This window comes from Leucopleurus acutus (genome assembly GCF_964270905.1).
Source record: "Leucopleurus acutus genome assembly, chromosome: 2".
NCBI lineage: Eukaryota > Metazoa > Chordata > Mammalia > Artiodactyla > Delphinidae > Leucopleurus > Leucopleurus acutus.
Window position 1 is genome coordinate 15306554 of NC_139143.1, and position 14080 is coordinate 15320633.

At 37.3% G+C, this 14080-nt stretch overlaps 1 protein-coding gene across 1 annotated transcript in view; it reads right to left on the reverse strand.

Moving 5' to 3' along the window:
* USH2A (usherin) overlaps positions 1 to 14080 on the reverse strand; it is a gene marked incomplete at both ends in the record, with an annotated part of 783425 nt that overhangs the window by 730486 nt on the left and 38859 nt on the right. The gene's annotated exons all lie outside the window — the stretch shown is intronic.

Consider the following 14080-nt stretch of genomic DNA (forward strand, 5'->3'; position numbering starts at 1 on the left):
CGTCTTGTGTTTGTATATCTAGATATAAACCTATATGTTATAGTTTTGTGCTGGGGTCATGTCTACCAGGGTATTCACAGGTCTGCATAACTGTTTGTCCCATATATTTAACAACTCTGACTGTCATGCCTTTGTAAGTGTTTTTGGAGACATGTTGTTTCTTTAGCTACTAGTTAGATTTGTTACGGTCATATTTGGAAACAAACAGAAATGAACACAAAGGGCAAAGATATTCAAAACCATATATACCAAAAATGCATTACATATGGATATAATTCAATTTAGGTTGCTAGTACAAAAGGCTCCTTGTAAACATTTACTTTCTTAGGTGTTGGTATCTAGTCGGTAATTTTCATCTATACTTCTCTAATACAGAATAACGTAAAAAACTGCTAACCGTGTTCTAGGCTAATTAACCAGGCAACCTAGCAACTCTCTACATCAGGGGTAAACAAACTTTTTCGGTAAACAGCCAGAGAAAAAACATTTTTTATTTGTTTGCCAAGTGATTTGGTTTTGTGGTCCAAACGGTCCAGGTCACAACTGCTCAACTCTGCTGTAATAGGAAAGCAGCCAGGGACAACATGTATGTGAATGGGCACGGATGTGTTCCAGCAAAACTTTTATAAAAACAGGTAACCAGCCAGATTTGTCCCGTGAGTGTAGTCTGACCACCCCTGGATTACACCATAAAAAGTTATGAAATTTTTGTCTGCGTTGATCCCTGAAGAGTCAATTCAATCAAACTTTTATGCAGATTACTTCATTGAGAAATTTAATGCCTTGTAGTTGAAGGTCAGATGCTAACATTTTCATTTAAAAATATCAAATCATAGCATTCAAAATGAAATTTTATTAAAATAGCCTTACAAAAATTGACAAAAATAACCATCCTCTGATATATTTAAATCATATGAGTGAACTCCTTTCAAACTGCTTCTCAAAAAAAAAAAAAGCATACACACACACATATACCTAGAAATTAGCATCATCATTTATTGAAAAACTTATTCCATATGGCTTTTATCCACTCTACCCAACCTGCTTTCATTTAAAACCGGCTTTCATGTTCTTTCCTAAACTCACTGACCCTGTGTTGCGTTTTACTTAATTATAAAACAAAGCTTTAACATAAAGACCTAAAATCACACACTAGCTCCTCGCAGACCTGGATATACACCATCCCTGTGGGTTTTTTTTTTTTTTTTTTTTTTGCATCCCATTTTTTACAGCCTGTTACTGTCATTTGGTGTTTGACTGTTATCATTATAAAAGATACAGGCTTTTCTACTTTGTTATTTGTAGCATTATCTCATGTTTTACAACATCTTTGCGCAACACGCAGGCACATGAAATATAACTCGTGAAAAGTTCTCGATGGTATTAATGCATAAAAAAGAATGTGGCTCTATCTCTACTGTCTCTACCCAGCCAAAAGCTGATGAACAGCCCATTTGCCTTTATCACATTAGCACAGCCATGAGGGAAACACATTTGTTCTAGTCAGCTACACTAAAGATACTATTACCAATCTAACATATACATGTTTTATATCAGCAGTATTCTCAGAGCATGAGAGAGCCAACAATATATTAACACTAGCATGACAGTTTATTTAAGAAAAGAAAATTGTCTCTGTAGAGGGACAGAAGTTAGAAATGTATGGCTAAAGCTCAGTGTCACTGGTCTAATAAAGGTAATAATTCTTTGGCTTTCTTTATAGCAGGTAACACTCCTGTGACAGTTCTGTCATATCATTCAAATAAAAATGTTGTCTTTTACAAGTTTAAGTGAACCTTTATTTTGAGTCAGATAGAAAGCATGCTTTTGATTTTCTGTATTCACTGTATTATATCTGTAGTCAAGAGTTCAGGGCCTTTCTTTCTTTTTTCTTTTCTTTTTATCGACTCATCACATATTTGCTTAGTAGAAGGATTCAGTGTCACTGCAGTGAATTCCAGAAGAATGTTTTCACTTTGCTGGTACTTGAAACGTGATTAATGATGATCCCAAGTCACTGTCGCCTGTTTGTGACACCCCCCTGCAACCACCTTTTTATAAATAAGATTAAATCCTCTTTGGTGTTTGTACCATGTTTTATATTCCAGGATCCTCTACGCTACTTTGCAGTTCAGGTCTGGGGCCCCGTCACACTGAAACTGTAACTGTGACGGTGGCTCTTTGCAATAGCTCACCATGATGCTCCCCTTGTCAGTTATTTAGGGGAATAGGAATATACACGGCAGAATTTCTCACCTGTGAAAAGAAAGCCTTCTCCTACAGTGCACTTCCCACCTATCTTTTTCTCCACCTCTCTGAGGATTAGAGGAGTTTGTACGTGTTTATTGGTGTGGCTTGAAGGAATGAATTGGCAAAACCAATAGCAGCTGTAGAAAAAGCCTTAAACGCCTTCATAAGACATCCAAAAACATTTTTGGAAAGAAGATACAGGGGAGCAAGTCATTCTCCAGCCTTCATTCTCTCAGGGTTCCAAATTTTATTTTAGTCATTGTTTGGGGGAGTCAAATTTGGTGTCCCTGGGATAGGCTGCACTCATTCCTTTGAGCACAAGAGTGTAGTAGACTTAAAAATGTAGAATTCCTAACCATTCTCATGCCTGATTAGAGAGGAGAATAATTCAGAATTCCAGAAGGTCACACAATTGCTGAGAAGCTACCAAGGGAAAACATACACCCAAGTTCACCTTGTAACTGTCAACAATCCCTTGTTCCACTGAAACGCCAAATGTCTGTTGCTATGCTACTCCTGTAGGCCACCACCACCAGGAACAACAACAAAGAAAAAGGAAAACAAAAAACTGCTGATTCAGGTTGGGAAACAAAAAGGCCGAGTACCTATGCTGACTTCCTCATTGGAGAAATAGTTTTATAGTTTTCCTGTTGCCAATATCCTCCTAATTTAAATTTAATTCAATACGGCATTAACCCAGCACCCACAGTGGCACTATGAGTTACACCAAGAAAATAAAATCACTGTACTTTTTCTCAAGGAGCTTGTATGTATGAAACAACGGGGTAATTTTAGCATACTAAATAGTGTCTGAGTCACTACAAATGATGACAGTTGTTTTTTACTTATGTACTGAATCTTCGTGCAGTTAATGCAGTGTTGTCTTTTTTTATGGAGTTGCTTTGAGAAGTTACACCTTCATCCATGAATGTGTGGTGTATAAACTACTTTTGGACCTTCTCTGTGGGACCTGTCTTCCTAGAACCAACTTATAAGCCTCCCAAGAATATCGGTTTCATTAATGTGATGGGTCTCATTTTAAAACAAAATCATTTTAAGCCTTTTGAAAAACACCTTTTTCATAGATTTAACACAAAGTGATCTGGCAACAGATCGTGAATTCAAATTCACTCTCAGATGACGATGGATGATACAAAAAACATTTTGAATGCTAAGGATGTCAAACAAAAAAGAAAACCACTGTGATATGAATCTGAAGGGAAAACTTTATGGAGGAGAAAGTGTTTTGGACTTTCTGAAATAGAAATTGCCCTGAAATAGAATTTCTATTTCTAGGATAAAGAAGGATTTGCATAAAAGATTCAACTATTCCATCTATAATTTTTAAGCATAAGGAAGGCAATTTATTCTGAAAACTTCATAAGGTTATTTTAAACTATCACATGTATGTTTCATCCCCTACCTGAAAGCATGTGGAATGCCACTCTGCTTGCCACCCCAAACCAAAGGTCTTCTGAGGTTTTCCCTCACTCATTCCATCCACTTTTATTTCTAACTGGTCACCAGTAGCCAACCTCACCTAACTGGTGAGGTTTCTTTACTGTCGGACGATCCCACAATGCTTAATTCCATCTCCATGTTTTATTCAAGCTATTTCCATATGGGAATAACCTTGCTACTGCTTTTCATTTACCTAAATTTTTAATATTTTTCAAAACATATATCTCAAGTCCTGTATCCTACAACGATCCTTTGTTGAATACTTCAGCATTATAAAAGTGCTCTCATTTATTGAAAAACTAGCATGTCAAGCATTGTTCTAAATTATATATATTCATTTTTTTATCCTTACAACAGCCCAAGGCAGGTTTGGCATTATCTGCAAGTAATGAAATGGAATCACAGAGAATTTTTTTTAAAAAAAGGTTACACTCTTCAAAGTCACATAGAAGAACAACTGGTTTCAGAGATTGCACCCAGAGAGCATTTAGAAATAACCACCATCTAGTTTATCAGACCCACCCACTGAGTTTCTTGGCTTCAACTCAACACAGTGATGATTCAGGCTTTGTATCAACACCTCCCATAATAAGAAGAGTAACAACTCCAATGAGCTATATAATCACTTGCCATTTGCCAGGCAGTGCGCTGAGTGCTTTACTTACAGTATCTCACTGGGTTCTCAGATTGCCCCTCTACCGTGTTATTATCCCCAAAATGAGGGCACTGAGGTTTACCTACTCCAGTATTCTGCTTCTGCAGACTTTGGGAACCCTTTCATCTTTGAACAGCTTTTACTATTATAAATGATTGAATTGAAAGATATCTCCTTATAACTTCAATTCGTAGGCCCCAGCTCTAATTATTGAGACCACGTGAAAAAAATCCAATCCCTTTTCCACACCAGAGTCCACACATATCATTTTTCTCCCAAGTCTTCTTCCAGATAAATGTGTTTAGTTTCTGTGGTGTTCTAAATATGACATGGTTCTGGGTCTCTCTCTTCTTAAAATGTGGCTCCAGAAATACTACAATCTCTACATGTGGTCTCTCGCCAAACTGAAATAAGATTATCGCCTTAATATAATCCAAAACTGCATGCTAGATTTCATGACATCATACAACTAAAACTGACAAATTAAGTTGAGCTGACTAGTCACTAAGACACTAAGTCTTTTTTTTTTTTTTTTTTTTTAACTTACATCACTGTTAAAGCATATCTACTCCATCCTATACACAGGCAGTTAGTTTTTTGGACCAAAGGACAGGAATTTATATTTATCCACATTATATTTCATCTTGTTAGATTCAGCCCATTGCTCCAGGCTGTCAAAATCTTTTTGGATGCTATGTCTGTCATCCATGTATTTAACATCCTCCAAGATTTGTGTCGTTTGCAAATTTTTCTGCCCTACATGCTGGGCAGAAGCTCAATAAATACTAATTGATTGACTGACTAATAGATACTCCAAAAACAAAACCACCAACACAATCTACACGATTCTGCAACTGTAAGCAATAAAGAAAAGGCACCATTTTCTAACAGATAAAATATATCGTACAACGATTCTTCACCTTTGTAAAGTGACCTTATTTACTAACATGGGTTTTTATAGAATCATATAATTATGAATATGCCAGTCTATTAAATATTTTCTATGCTATGTTTATACAAACAACATGAAGAAAAGAGTTGAGGTAATTGTTGATGGAAGGTTGGTTTGGTAGAAATTAACCGCATGAGTTGTCCACAAGTACTTGCAATGTGCATGCGTTCCCACTACTGGTCTGATTTACTGATAACATCTTATATCTCATTCTCTTTGTATGTAAGATGGCTACAGGGAAATGACTTCAGACACAGCTATACTCCTCAAGATTTTCTTGCTAGTTTTTGTTTCTTTTTTCCACTTCCCATGAGCTCATACATTTCATTTCAACACTCCTCTCCCTGGCCCCTTCTCCCTTCCTCCTGGCCCGATTCATCCCCCCACCCCCTCCCCACCAGACCCCCGTCCCCTACATACAGACTTTTGTTTTTTCCTCTCTGAGTAACTCAGACAAGCCAGGCCCTGGAAGTGATCCATGCCTAAGTGTACTACATTTTCACCCTAGGTATGATGCTTTGGATTTACTACTCACCCTTGATATCCATTAAAGTTCTCTCTCCATATACTGCAACTTCCTAAGAACAAGCCTCCAACTTAATTAATCTCTAGAAATTTAACATAGGAATCTAAGTAGTTTTCTTTGTCCTATCTTGAGTAGATGTAAAACTCTCATGGCCACTTCTTCCGAAACTATTAAATTACTCTCTTCACTTCAAAAAAAGCTATTAATTTACACACACACACACACACATATATAAAATAGAAAAATCTGCCAATGGTTTGATTTACTATTGATTTCCTAGGGAATGGGAATAGAGCCAGCCCATTTTCTGTAGATACTGTCTAGGAACATTTCATGCACAATTTCACATTTGGTACAGAGATGATCACAATGTTCTACACTCTTAATTATCTCAATGTATCATTAGTTCTTTTCTCTATGTAATCCATATGGAACAGATGACTTTGAAAAGATTATTAAAATTAGTTGTAAAATACTTAGTAACCTTTTCAGCATTTTATATCCCCAAATCTGGAAGTTGTTTATTTGTTATGCCTACAAATTCCCCTCCTTAAAAAGTCAACTTCTTATTTTGTCTTCCATGTTTAGGAAGAAAATTGTTCATCACACCCTTCGTTTAAAACCATAGTTTTTTTGAAAATGTTTCAGTTGTTTGAATATTCAATGAGCACATTATAATATGCTAAGTGTTACGCTACATATGAAGCACATATAAAACACAGACCTTTTCTTCAAGGAGTTTGTATTCTGTAATGGAAACTGGCATATAAAAATATTTTCAATGCCAGGTGGGAAAATGTAATAAAATAAACATGAATAAAGTGCTTAGGGACAAAGATGAGAAAGAGAAAAATAATCTTAGACGTCTTCGCTTCCAAATACTTCCCCATTTCTCTCCTTCCCACTGTAGTGGCATTCCCAGGAGCTGCCTATACTTGCTTTGCCCAGTTTCTCTTTTCCTATTTCCTAGTCTCAATTAGTAGTTTCTGGTTTTTATTACTTAAAAAAAAACAACAACTCAATATTACAGGAAAGTATAGCAGGAACAGTACAAGAAGTTTTTCCTGAAACATTTGAGATTAAGTTGCTGACTGATTTACCCATTATCCCCAAATACAGTAATGCATTTGGTACCAAAAAAAAAAAAGATATTCTCCTAAATAATCATAATACAACCATCAAAATCAGGAAATTAACATTGACACATCCTTATCACCTTATCCTCAGACACCATTCAAGTTTTGCCAATAGTTCCCAAAATGTCCTTTGTAGATTACAAACCCGGTCCAGGGTCACATGTTGAATTTAGTTGTCACAACTCTCAGGTCTCCTTTGATCTAGAACAGTTCTTCAATCTTTCCTTGACTATCATGATCTTAACACTGTTGAAGACTACAGTCTAGCTATTTTGTAGACTGCCTCTCAATCTGAATTTGTCTGTTTCCTCCTGACTAGATCCAGGTGATTCAGAGATCATCTTATTACATCTTATGTGTTACATAATTTCTAGTTGTTCCATTACTGATGATGTTAACTTTAATCTTTTGGATTAAGATGGTATCTGCCAGGCTTCTTTATGTAAAAAACCAAAATTTCTCTTTGCAATTAATAAGCATTTTGTGAGCAGACACTTTGGGCAGATATCCTGTTCTTTATTAAGCTTTCATTGCCTGCATTTACTTAACTGTATCTGTATGGACTCATGAATCCTTATGTTATTCAGTGGAATATAATAAATGTGCTCAATATGTATTTCAGTGCTCAAGCTATTCCATGTTTAGACAATGAGTGACCCATACTTCCCTGGCCTGGTCCTGAAATCAACCATTTCTCCAAGGAATTCTCGTTCCTTAAGTGACAAGTGGTTTTAGGAACAAAGAATCAGTGCTGTATACTCATCCTATTACTCCCACGCCCTCCCACTCCCTCTTAGTGGACAGAGGTAGAGAATATGAAGATAGATAGATTAGATCGATACAGACACCTACACATTGACTTATATAGTATTTCTATGGCTATCTATGTGTGTGCATAAATATATATATATATATTTATGGACACACATACATACATGAAATGGGATTACACTGATAAGTTCAATTCTGATCCAATACTCTAAGGTTCATTCTAATTTCTCTTTTCATATTTGCAACTCTCTTCTCTGAAAGGGAGAAACCTGGCTCCCATTATCTTCAATAAACATACTTATTTGATTAATTCTCTTATACATAACCAAAATCCAGTTGCCATGACCAGATACACAACCCCAAAGAGACCTCTTCATCACACTTAGGTCCTGACACCTGTGCCAGGCTACTCTCTCCATGAAAGCATGCCTCCAGCCACTCAAGCTCGAGCATATCAACATTTTGATGCCAGCTGCATCACCACAATTCCCCTATCACGGTCACCAATGAGTTCCATGAAGCTAAAAGCAAACGGTAAATTCCTAGTTTCCAACTTACTTGAACCATCAGTGGCATTGACAGAGCTGATCATTCCCCCCTCCTTGAAATACCTCTGTCATTTGATTGCCTGTACATCAGACTCTCATAATATTCCCCTTTCCCCTCAGGCTGCTTCTCTCAGTCTCTTTCAATGGATCCTCTTGGACCTGTAAATGTTGAAGTGACCCAGGATTCGGTCTTTCGATCTCTTCTCCTTTCTGCTTATAAGTAAGTACTCCCTTGATAACATCACCTTGCCTCAATTCTTTAAATACCATCGTTAGGTTGATGACTCCCAAATGATTATCTCTAACTCAGACTTCTTCTAATCTAGACCCTATACCCATCTTTCTATTCAACAACTCTTCTTGGAAGAGTATTAGATCATTCAAGAACATTTCTGCCCCAAACCTGATTCTTCCACAGCCTTCCCCACCTTGGAACATTGCAATTCCCTTCCTCCAGTTGCTCAGCCCAAAATCCTTAGGGTCCTCCCCCACTTCTCTCTTTCCTTCATGCCTCTCACCCATTCCATCAGCAAATCCAGAGGCCCTCCTTTCAAAATATAACCAGAATCCACTCACTGCTCACCACCTCTCTCACTACAACACTAGCCCAAGCCCTCTCTTCCCTAGATTTTTGCAATGGCCTCCTAACTGGCCTCCCAGATTCAATCTGTGTTCCCCTTCAGTATATTCTCAAGACAGAGGCCCAAGGATTCTTGACAAAACAAAAGCCGATTATGTCACTCTTTTGCAAAAGACTGTAAATGTTTTTTGTTTTTCAATTGAAGTATGGTTGATTTACAATGTTGGTTAGTTTCTGGTGTACAGCAAAGTGATTCAGTTAGACATATATATTATATATACATATACTTTTTCATATTTTTCCCAGTATGGTTTATTACAGGATATTGAATATGGTTCCCTGTGCTACACAGTAGCACCTTGTTCTATATTTTATATATATAGTAGTTTCTATCCACTAATCCCAAACTCCAAATTTATCCCTCCCTCACCCCCTTTCCCCTTTGGTAACCATAAATTTGTTTTCTATGTCTATGAGTCTTTCTGTTTTGTAAATAAGCTCATTTGTATCATATTTTAGATTCCATGTATAAGTGATATCATATGGTATTTGTCTTTCTCTTTCTGACTTCCTTCACCTAGTATGGTAATCTCCAGGTCCATCCATGTTGCTGCAAATGGCATTATTTCATTCTTTTTTATGGCTGAGTAGTATTCCATTGTGTATATATGCCACATCTTCTTTATCCATTCATCTGTCAATGGACATTTAGGTTGCTTCCATGTCTTGGCTATTGTAAATAGTGCTGCTATGAACACTGGGGTGCATGTGTCTTTTCAAAATTAGAGTTTTCTCGGGATATGTGCCCAAAAGTGGGATCACTGGATCATATGACAACTCTGTTTTTAGTTTAAGGAACCTCCATACTGCTTTCCATAGTAGCTGCACCAATTTACATTCCCACCAACAGTGTAGGACAGTTCCTTTTTCTCCACACCCTCTCCAGCATTTATTATTTGTAAACTTTTTGATGGTGGCCATTCTGACCAGTGTGAAATAGTACCACACTGTAGTTTTGATTTCCATTCCTCTAATAATTAGCAATGTTGAGCATCTTTTCATGTGCCTCTTGACCATCTGTATGTCTTCTTTAGAGAAATGTCTATTTAGGTCTTCTGCCCATTTTTCAATTGGGCTGTTTTTTTTTTTTTGTTGTTATTGAGTTATATGAGCTGTTTATATATTTTGGAAATTAAGCCCTTGTCAGTTGCATTATTTGCAATTATTTTCTCCCAGTCTGTAAGTTGTATTTTCATTTTGTTTATGGTTTCCTTTGCTGTACAAAAGAATGTAAGTTTGATTAGGTCCCATTTGTTTATTTTTGCTTTTATTTCTATTGCCTTGGGAGACTGACCTAAGAAAACATATTGGTAGAGTTTATGGCAGAGAATGTTTTGCCTATGTTCTCTTCTAGGAGTTTTATGGTGTCGTGTCTTATATTTAAGTCTTTAAGCCATTTTGTGTTTACTTTTGTGTATGGTGTGAAGGTGTGGTCTAACTTCACTGATTTACCGCGTGTAAACCAATGGGTTTTTACACTGAGTAAAAGTTCTACAGATTTCTACCCAATCTGTCTCCTTGCTACCTCTGGCTTATCTTTTATTAGTATGCCCCTGTGCTCTCTGATCTAGCTACACTGTCCTCCACAAACATTCCAGGCACCTATTTTCCTCAAAGCCTTTGCATTTTCTATTTCTTCTCCTTGACGTTGCTTCTACAGACACCTGCTGGCTTATTCCCTCATCTCCTTCAGATGTTTCCTTAACTGTCATTTTAGCAAAACCCCTCCTAATACCCTATCTAAAATTGTAGCCCAATCCATGCTAACCCCCTTCCCTATCAGACTATTCTCTTTACCCACATCAAACATATTGCATATTTTATTTATTTTTCTGTTTTATTTAGTCTCCTTTTCCTGCCTAAAATCTGAACTCCATAAGAAGAGGTTTGCTTTGTTTCCTTTACCGTTTTGTTCACTATTGTCCCCTCATTCTCCAGAACGGTAACTAGCAAATATTAGGAACTTATTAAATCTTCATTGAATGAATGAAGCTTCATCTAAACTAAGGACTGAAGGATTAACTAAACTAACTTGGAAGATTAACAGAAATTAGCAAAAGGCGGAAGTGGTAGAATATAGGGAATAAGTGAGTTGCGGGAAGGAATACGGAAAACGCAAGAAATAAGAAAATGGAAAGAGGCTTAAAAGTTATCCCAAGCCTTCCATGTATACTGATCAATCCTTTTTTAAAATTATTTTCTTTTCAATGTGTTGAATTTAAAGTCATCTTTCTCACTTTTTCCCCAAATCTTTTCCAGATTTTTAAACCTCTTTAAATTATAAAGTTGCAAATAACTAGGTCAAATCATGCCTGAAAATGTTGGACGCTGGATTCCTGTTTATACTTTCAGGGAGTAAGACGAAGATGTGAACTCACTCCTGACCCAAAGTCCGAGGGTCAGCAATCCAGCCCTCAATATGTAGATGAATATATAGGAAATCATTTCTGTGTACAATCCAAAAACTCAACTCCACGCCAGTATTCAACTGATATCTTAAAGAGCCTAAGCAGTAATTTGTAAGTTGAAATGGAGTCCTGCCGTATAAATAAAACAGAGGTAAAATGCCTACTTCCACCCTGCAGGAGTTACTCCTACTAAAATTATCAACAAAGGTGGAATATTCCATTAAATAATTAATGGATTACTAATTTTACATTCTTAAAAGAAACACATGCTTTTCTACAAGTACCTATCGTCCTGCCATTGTGTGTCCTTTTAATTTTTTTTGTTTTCGTTTTATTTTCCAGCTGTAGGAGTACTAAGCAAAACTTATTGAAAATGTGTCTCATAAACTAAATGAAGAAGAGCCAACTTAGGCCAAAGGAAAAATGTGAATCTCTTTCACCTCCTTTAGAGAACTACATCATGAAATCTGATGTGAATTGCTTTATCTTTGAAGACGCCCTAGAATTGAGAATAAGGTCTTCACGGTGACCCCTGTTTAAAGGGGGTGCTCTCTGCCCTAAACCTGGTGAGACAGTAATTGTCTAAGCAGTTTTTTCTTCAATCAGTAATGGAGAAGCACACACATTTAATTCGGTTTAGACAGAAAAATGACGGCAGCAAATAGGCATTCTTTTAAGGTAAGGATTATATCAGCCCTAAAAACAAAAGTAGCTATTTATGGGTCAAATGTAGAACATTCAGCAAAGTTTCCTTTCTTTTACCCCTGCACAACGAAAAAACACTAAGATTGTGTCATCAATTTGGGCAAGATAAATGAACGCTTTTATTATCATCTGAAGAACATCGTATTAGCAATTGGATCACCAGATTCAAGTGGTGCTCTTGAAAATAATATTCATTTTGTCTTTTTATAATTCACATTTATACAGTCCAATTCTTACATATTTCTTTCCAAACCATTTTCCCCCAGGTAAGCAGCAGCTGTCCAAAAAAAAAACCCTCTAAATTTGGTGGTGTATTTGGAATATAGTTCATCTCTTTCTGCAAAGCCTGGATTAACCTTCTTCAAAGGCTGACAGGTCCCAGGATCGTGAGACCCAGGACAAATATAACCGGTGGGAGAAATATTTGCGTGTCGATTTAACTTGTTAAAGAGAATAACAATGAGTTTACAACTGCTTCCAATATATTTTTAGAAAGAGCAAATCAAGAATGAAGGTGACTATTAAAGGGTAAGACAATTGAAAGGTTAGGGGGAGAATTGCTAAGTTTACAATAGATAATATAAAAATCAGCATAATATCCATTGTCTCCCACACCATACTTACTGTTCAGGATACTTCACTAGTGTTTTGTTATCTCCTAATACTTGTAAACAATGGACGTTTGTAAATGACTGTAACTTTCCATTAAGTATAATTAGGTAGTAGTTTACCTCTACCTTCCACAAATTCACCTTTGAATTATAATGTTTAAATACTCAATTTAGGCGGAGATTTTAGGACTTCTGAGACTTTTTTTCTAATACAGGTCGTCAGGATGGAGGGATGTAGCGTTAGCTAAGTCCTTATTGCCACTCAGATCTCACTTATATATTGCCACCTCAGAGTCCTTTAATGCACAAGCCAGCCTAAATAATCACTTAATAACTTTCTATCATGTTATCATATTTTAATTAACTTTTCTCTCGATATATTTATGATTTAGTTTTCTTCCCTTTCTGCATCCATCCCTCATCCATGCCTACACACGCGCACGCGCACACACGTGCACTCACAAAATAACATCAGCTCTAATCAGGTCATCGCATTAGTCCCAGCACTAGCACAAAACCCTTCTAACTCGAAAGCGTTTCTTTCCGCAACTTTAACATAACTGTTTCTACTCTCTGCGATTTTTCCCCATCCATTCTTTCTGTTTCCATCTCTGAAACTCCTCTTAGGGGGAGGTTGGATCTCCCTGTGGATGTGTTTCTGTTCAGTCTAGATCAGATCCAAAAACTACAGGGCAAGAGCAGGTAAGCAGCACAACTCATTTTCTCGCTGCAAGGATCCCCTTTCACCCGGGTTGCATCAGCCTGCCTTCTTCTGGCCTAGAGCCCACACTCTACACTCCAAACTGAGGTCAACCGTCTCCACTGCCTGATGCCATCTGATGGGGAAAAGTGGGAGAAGCTGATCCAGACGGTCACTCCAGGTGCTGTCTGCCAAGTCCTGTCCCCGGCAGTCGTCCCCACGTATCCTCCTGCCCACAGAGTCTGTCAGCTCCAGGCTTACGACACCCACGACTCAGTTCTCTCATCCGCCACGGCTTTTCTCTCCTATGTGTATTTTGGGCTGTGGTTTCTTCTGCCAACCCGATCTCATCTGCTTTCTACTTTCCTAGATTCCTACAACACGTGTCCTAATCATTGCATTCTTTTCCCTACCTCCCAATAGTAGCATTGGTGATCAGCTGCTCCTGTGTCTGAGCACGTTAAAATGGTCAATTTCTTTCCCTAGCAAAAAAACAGCAAAGACCTAAAAAAACTCGCTGGAAGAAAATAAACATGGGGAGCTGCCTAAGTACCTCATCCTTAATGCACTTGAGAGTGCATTACACTTCTCAAAATTTCACTTCACCATTAGGCTTTCACGCTCCTCGGAATCAGTGTCTAAGTCATTTATACCATTAGACCAGCTAGATGACAGCAAGTTGTCAACAGATTGCTCAAGGATTTCTCTGAGGAACCA